Raw genomic sequence first — 8487 nt, 5'->3', positions numbered from 1 at the left:
TGGCTACTGGAAGCTGAACAAGACTATTTTGACTTGTGAGGCATACCGTAGTCAGATTAAGGAGTTAGTACAGAGGGCGTTAACCGGTACCGTGGTTAATAACCGGTGGTGGTTCGCCCTCAAAAGAGCCATTCGTTTTGAGTCCATTAGGTTTAGCAAACAGCTAAGACTAGATAGGACTAGAGTAGAAAGGCAGCTAGTGAAGAACTTAGAAGAGGTGCTGAGGTTGGGCTCTGCATCCCACATTCTGGCAGCGAGAACGGCATTGGACCGTCACCTCAAAGCCAAAACATGAGGGGTGTAGAGTCCAGGCTAAAGTGAGAGCATTGGGCCGTGAAGGAATTAACGTTGCCGGATGGGCCCGCACGGTAGAAACCCAGCATGGCAATGACGCCACAATAAGGTCTCTTGTTATCGAAAAAGGACGCACGGTCAAGTAACGGGACGAGATGTGCGAGGCATTTCAAGAGCACTTTGCCGAGTTGTTTGGGAGGGGCAGGACGCTTGATCATGGTGAGGCCCTCAGAGACTTCCTGTCTGGTGGCCAGCGTCTCTCGGCAAGGAAGGCTGAGTGCTGTGAAGGGTCAATCACAGCCGAGGAGGTGATGGGCGAATGCCCCGGGGACAAGTCGCCGGGTCTCGATGGTGTGCCCCATGAATTTTATAAAAGTATGCCAGACTTGTTCAGGCACCTACTGGCCAGCGTTTACGCCAACTGGCAGCAGAATGGGAGAATTCCCAAGTCTGCGAGCCGGGGGGCAGTGATGTTGATCAGAAAGGACCCGAGCAAGGGGGACGAGATAGGGAACTTTAGGCCCATAACTCTGTTAAACACAGAGTTAAGGATTTTGGCCAAGGTGCTAGCAAAAAGGTTAGCGCGGGTCGTGGGCGAACTTGTTGGGGAAGCACAAACTTGTGCTATCCCGGGCAGGTCGATCCACGACAATCTCTACCTTATACGCTACTCCTTAGAGAGGGTAAGGAAACTTTCTGGCTTAGCAGGAGGGGCACTGGTGCATTTAGACCAGTCTAAGGCGTTTGATAGGGTCAACCATCGGTACTTGGCGGCGGTCCTCAAGAAGGCTGGCTTAGGCCCGACTTTCTGCGGTTGGATTGCTGCTTTGTACAGCGACATTGAGTCTGTCGTCAAGGTGAACGAGTTCTTTTCAAAACCATTCAGGATCGAGCGTTCAGTATGTCAGGGGTGTCCCCTATCCCCGCTTCTGTATGTGTTGGCTCTGGAACCATTGCTGCGGAAGTTGGAGGCACTAGGGGGTGCTCCGCTTGATCTATGGTGTGGAAGGAGAGCTACAGCATACGCGGATGACATCTCCATCATCGTGGCGGACGAAGGCCAGATTCCAGTGGTGGAAAAGGCCATCAAAAGTTACAAGGCGGTGGCAGTAGCAAAGGTCAACAAGGACAAGTCGGTCGGTTTGCAACTCGGCACCTGGAAGGGCAAGCCAATGGCATCCAATAACGTCATGGGGCGTTGGATGCAAGGTCCTGTTAAGTTGCTTGGAGTCTGGATAGGTCCAGACCTCCAGATAGAGAAAAATTGGAGCGTGGTTGCCAGCAAGGTGACTGCTCTAACCCAGACCTGGTCTGGACGGGCGTTATCCTTGTTAGGAAGGGCGGAGGTGGTACAGATGTTTATAGCATCAGTAATTACCTACCACCTGCCTTGCCCCGATTTGTGGCTGAACAAGCTGGAGAGAATCCTTTTCCGCTTTTTGTGAAAAGGAGGAAAACCACTTGTAAAGCACTCTGTCTGCTGCCAGAAACCGCTAAAGAGTGGGCTAGGGATGCCTTGGCTGAGGATGCGAAAATTCGAGTTAAGGTTGAGGCACCTCTGGCTTTATCTGGATGGAGAACAGGTGTGGTCACTGCACGTTCGGTTCTTCCTCCCCAAGTTAGTGTCCCTAACGAACATTGGTACATGGATTAAGCAGAGGCTTAAGCTGGGAGACTGGCATATGGAGTGCCACCAGGCGCTCCAGCTACTCTCTCGGGAGGGTAATGCCGGCAGCAGGAGTTCCACTGCAGACTTTTATAGTGGGTTAGTGGAATCTATGTCAGAAGACGCCTTGGGGGACACCCTGGACAACAATGAAAGTCAGTTGGTCAGCCTGTTTAGGATAACGTTCGGGCCGGGGTATCTGGATAATTACCAGAAATCCCTGGCTTGGCAATGTTTCCGAGCGGCGTTACCTGTTCGAGACAAGCTGTCAAGGCACGGAAGTGCCGTCGCGCCAACATGCCCGAGATGTGAGCAAGATAGGGAAACCGTCTTGCACACATTCGTGGAGTGTTCGGAGTTGTCGGGACTGATAGCTTTTGCAGAACAACTGTTGTCAGTGATAGGAAGAGTACAGCTATCAGCTGAGTCTATCATCGAGACTGTACCACCTCCTTTCCTTAACAGGGAAAGGAAAGCCTGTTTTTTCTGCGTAGTAGCCATACTGAAAGAAACAGTATGGAAGACGCATGTGAAAGGTATAGTGACAGGTACCTTTGTCTCCGGCCAGGGGTTGGTTAACTTTTTCAGTTACCACATCAGTAGTAAGATCAGGCTGGAGAGGAAGTGCCTGTCACAGGATATGTTTGCGAAAAGATGGAAGTCTGTGGAGCTCAAGCTGAGTGCGATTGACACCAAGTAAGTTAGGTCAATTTGGGAAGCAAAGGTTCTACCAGGATGGTTGGGTGCCTTCCTTCTAGCTGCCTCATTGCAAAACGCAATGATTCTTGTGTCTAATTTTTACACTAATTTTTAATCATATTATTTTTGTAAAAAAAAACGTTTAAGCTACTCCTCCTTATGTTTGTCTGTCCTTGTTCGTCCCCTCTTTGTAATGCCTTCATGGCAAATCGCTAATGAAATAAAGTAGCTTGCTTACTAACTACATGGTTCCAGGTTCAGTCCCACTGCATGGCACCTTGGGCAAGTGTCTTCTGCTATAGCCTCGGGCTGACCAAAGCCTTGTGAGTGGATTAGGTAGACAGAAACTGAAAGAAGCCCATCATATATGTGTGTGCGTGTGTGTGTGTTTGCCCCGCCAACATCGCTTAACAACCGATGCTGGTGTGTTTACGACCCCGTAACTTAGCGGTTCAGCAATACAGACTGATAGAATAAGTACTAGGCTTACAAAGAATAAGTCTTGCAGTCGATTTGCCTGACTAAAGGCAGTGCTCCAGCATGGCCACAGTCAAATGACTGAAACAAATAAAAAAATATATATATATATATATATGTATGTATGTATGTATAACTGTAATATATTATATTAGTATAATATGAGTTATATGTTTAAAGATATACGAATGTATGTATATGGAAGTGTATAATAGATATACGTGTATATTATGTTTACACGTTAGAAAGTGTAAGTGAAAATGTCAGTCTTCCTGGCCATAACTACTCAACTGTGCCCCACAGAATTTCCTCACTTTCAGAAAAATGGATGTTTTTCAATGAATATTATATAAAAACGTTTCAGAAGGTTTAGATTGCAGTTATATCAGAATTTGTTGTGAAAAACATTTTCTACAAGTCGGGAGTGTAGATTTGGAAAATTCAAATAATTCAGCTTTGATGGGAGCAAAAAATGATTTGCACAACAAATCACAATATAGGTGGAATCTACACCATTAGAAGCATATTTGTAGAAAATGTTATTGAAAAATATCCATTTTCTGTAAAGTTATGAAGAAACAAATTTGGTGGGGCACTCTTGTGTAGGTATGCCCTATCTGTAAAAAAACATTACGGTGAAATAGACAGTACATGTATGGCTAGAAATAGGAGCCAATACACCACCAACTCAGCTCCCCACATTCCATTTTCGGAAAATAAGTGCACAGTTATCTGCAGAATAGTCAAATTAATTGAAATGACGCAAAAAAACCTGAAATATTATCAGTTTTATTTAGTGTTTTCAGCAGTCAACATACAAACAAACTTTGCTTTTTATAAGGATAGAGATAGATAGATATTGTATGTACAGTTAGATGTATGACTACTGTTGTTTGAATTTCAGTTCCATGTAGGTTGTCATTATCCACTCAACTCTCAGTATAGTTGTTAGTTGACCAATATACTTAGCAGTGTTATTAGTTGTGATATAAAGAGAATATGCAGTAGAAAAATTAAGATAAACACAAATATAAATATTAAAATTATTGACAGCACATACTCAATGTATATGTTTTGTTTGTTTGTCTGTTTGCTGCATTATAGCGCTTGGGGACACTCTCTCATAATGCTGGGTGTTAAAACACCTGAAAGTCATAGACAGATAAGACAACTCCCTTCCAATCAAATTCAAGAGTGATGGATACTGATATTTCACCATTTTTGTGGTTTGTCAACATCTCATACCTGAACTGAACTGGGAAGGAACTGAATCCCCAGTCTATGACTATATACGTAAACAGTGTAAAAACTATTCATTGGTATGCTACAGGGATGCACATGTAAGATTAAACTCAACAACAAATTAAAAGCAAAACTTGCGAAATATCGGTATCCATCACTTCTCAATTTGATTGGAGGCAAGTTGTCTCACCTGTCTATGACTTTCAGGTGTTTTAACACCCAGCATTATGAGGGAGTCATCCTCCAAGCACTAAACCACAGCGAATTGGTAAACAAACAAAGCACATACATTGAGAATATGCAGTTGATAATGTTTACAACACCAGGGCTGCTTTTAATTCATTATTGATATTTAGTTCCTCTGTACATTTCACCACCACAATTATTTGGAACTCAGCATTAGATGTTTCAAGTGCATCTGGGGGCCTAGTTGTAGTGGATAATCAGGGAAACACTCTATTGCGTTCTGTTACAGAGATCAAATATCTGAAGTGAAACACATGGTGAAGTAATTTATAAGTAGAGAAGGAAGTAGAAAGGAAGTAAACATGTGGTGGAGAAAAAGAGAGGAAGAAGAGACTGAACAACAGGATAAAAAGTAAAAATATACTAGTAAATAATTAAATAAATAAAATATACAAATACATACATATGCAAACCTGGGCATCAAACCATTAATCTGTTAATCATTAATTAATGATGTTAACATTTTTGTTAATGATTTAGCTTTTAAGTTAACTTCGGAAATCATTGTTGGACTAGCTAACTTCTGTTACATTTAACTTCCATTAATTCAAGTTTGCTTGAGTTAACTTCCATTAACTCGAGTTGCTGTGATGATTTTTAGGCTCAAGGACTTGAAGTCCAAAGGCCTCATCTACTGCAGGCTTTGGTCAATGCACTTTTGGCAGGTATTGACAAAAGGTTTAGGACCCTCCTGGAGGATTAGGAATGCCATCTGGATGCTGCCTTCCACCCCAGGTTTTGCCTCATCTGGTTGGATAAGTATGACAACACCAAGGTCGTCAAGGTGAGGAAAAGCATGGAGGCCATGAGGCAGCAGTCTGATGAATGAAGTGAGCAGCAACAGTGGAGGCAGCAATAACAAAGAGGAGAAGGATGACTTCTTCAGTGGTGTCACCCAGCCCAAAGTGAGCAGAAGGAGCCACAGGTCACTCAAGGACAAGGCCCAGAATTTGGTCAAGACCTGGTTGGAGACCAACTCCAAGGACTTGCTGACAAATGCTGCCTTCTTGGGTGAGTATGTGTTGGTGGACTTATTCATCAAGTTCAACACAGTCACCCCCTCCAGTGCTGCTGTGGAGCATTTGTTCTCTATGGGCAAGGACATCTCAAGAGCAAGAGATCATCCTTATCTAATGAAAACTTTGATTAATGCTAATTTTCATGAAGGGCAACTTGCATCTCATGAACAAAATGGAAAACAAGAAGAGGAAAGATTAAATTATGTATATATTATGTTTTTTTTAGTTTTTTATCTTAATTTCTTACTGCCACTTTATCAATAAACTTTTTTAGTTTAATACTAATATTGTGTTTGTATGAAAAAGTGCCACACCCTAGCAGTTGAGGGAACCTGTGAAAGAGGTAGGCCCAGGAAGACCTGGGATGAGGTGGTGGGGCAAGACCTTCGAACAATGGGCCTCACTGAGGCGATGACTTCTGACCGAGACCTCTGGAAATATGCTGTGCGTGAGAAGACCCGGCAAGCCAAGTGAGACCTAAATCCAAGGCCTCTGCCAGGGGTGTAGCCAATCCACTTATGCATACCTTCCTTCATTGAACACTAAACTCTGCTTGCGAAGACCTGTTGAGGCAAGTGAAATTGAAATCGAATTAAATTCGATGACTGGCACCCATGCCAACGTCGTCTCTTTCATTGGACACGAAACTCGGCTTGCGAAGACTTGTTGGGACAAGCGAAAGCGAAATCGTCATGGCACCTGTGCCCAGCATCGCCTTCCTGGCACTTGTGCCGGATGGCATGTGTAAAGACATTTGAGCGAGATCGTTGCCAGTGCCGCCGAACTGGCTCTTGTGCGGGTGGCACGTAAAATACCCAATTTTGAGCGTGGCCGTTGCCAGTACCGCCTGACTGACCTTCGTGCCAGTGGCACGTAAAAGCACCCACTACACTCTCGGAGTGGTTGGCGTTAGGAAGGGCATCCAGCTGTAGAAACTTTGCCAAATCAGATTGGAGCCTGGTGTAGCCATCTGGTTTCACCAGTCCTCAGTCAAATCGTCCAACCCATGCTAGCATGGAAAGCAGACGTTAAACGACGACGATGATGATGATGATTTGAATTCTTTTTTTTTACCCTTTTTCTGGCTCTAAAATCTTTAAAAACCTTTAAAAAAAGAGCCAAAACTATGAAATCAGCCTTTTTTAGGTCTTTCAAAAGTTAAAACTATAAAATCAGCAGTTTTTAATGGTAGAGCAAAAAAAAAACAAAAAAAAACTATAGTTTCTGGGTTCTAAAGCCCTTAAAAAGGCCAAAAAAAGGCTGATTTTTATAGTTTTGGCACTTTTAAAAGTATATTAGGTGGTTTTAAAGCAAAAACTGATGTTTTAATTTTTTTTTTATAATTAAAAGTTATCAATAAATGGTAACAGTTTATTGATAACTTCCGTTACATTTTTAAAGAATTAACTGATTAACAGTTATCGAAGTTAACTCTTTGGTAAACAGATTAACAGTTAACAAAGTTAACTTTTTGAATACATACATACATATGCAAGATAATAAGATATTTAAAATCCTTTCTCTTGTAGGCATAAGGCCTGAAATTTGGTGGGAGGGAATTAGTCAATTACATAAACTCCAAATTTAGAATTAATACATTTCTAAATCTCTCAGAGAGATTTATGCAGTCCCCTGACAGCATACAACTACTTCATCATATCGATACTGCATAAATCTCTCTGAGAGATTTAGAAATGTATTATTTCTAAATTTGAAATCAGTGAATGTATATCACTAGAATTATGATATGTTTACAAGAGCTTGACAGGCATCTTTGACTAGCAGGTCATTCTACTTCAGACTGATGATGAGCAAAGACTCAGAAACATGTCTCTGGATGCAGGCTTAGCCGGGTAGAGGTGCTTGTCTCCCCCTTGTAAACATAAGGACACAGGAAATGTGCCAAGGCCGACAGGAAGCAGTGCAGCTTCCTAAGTCTAACCAACAGTAGTATTATTCCCTTCAGGGGACTGTCACATTAAGTTGACAGCATACAACTACTTCATCGTATCACTACTGTAGAGAATTATAGGGCTGAGAGCAAACAAAACAATGCAGAGTGGACTTATGATAGTGGATAAATGGGAAGTTCCCAGTCTTATCATTAATGGTGTAAAATTGAGTAATACCATCTGGTTGATAACAGATGAAGAATTAGGGACCTTCCATGTCTGCCTCCCATCCAGTTGTACACTCAGTATACATTATATGTTTTTTACCTGTCATTTGTTTATTTACAATATATTTTTCATTTATTAAGTAATGGAATGCAACGTACCCCTACTTTTATACACATACACACACACACACACACACACACATTTATATATTTATATGAAATTAAAATTCAGAAAATAGAGATGTAGCATTAAAATAATTTATTAACTGCAAAAATTCAACATGTTCTCTTACAGCTGTTTCGATTTTGCCTAAAGAATTAAATTCCAATAACTAAAACATTTTGGGGGGCTAAATCTCATCAGAGGAGTAGAAAAGCCATACCATTGGGTTATTAGATGTTATTCTTCCAAAACATCTCAACAGACTCTGAGATTTTGCCCCAAAACATGTTTTAATTATTGGAATTTAATTATTTGGGCAAAATCAAAACAGCTGTAAGAGAACATGTTGAATTTTTGCAGTTAATAAATTATATTAATTCTACATCTCCATTTTCTGAATTTTAATTTGAATATTTATAAACCAAGATTTATACTTAAACCGATTATTTTTATGAATATTATTACTATTCTCAAAAAAATAATAGGTAACAAACCAGTAATTTATTGGATATTTTTTATCCCTTAATGAGGCTATCTAACCACTATTTAAATTTATATACAT

This window comes from Octopus bimaculoides, chromosome 21, assembly GCF_001194135.2.
Source record: "Octopus bimaculoides isolate UCB-OBI-ISO-001 chromosome 21, ASM119413v2, whole genome shotgun sequence".
Lineage (NCBI taxonomy): Eukaryota > Metazoa > Mollusca > Cephalopoda > Octopoda > Octopodidae > Octopus > Octopus bimaculoides.
Note: the sequence above shows the minus strand (reverse complement) of the source record.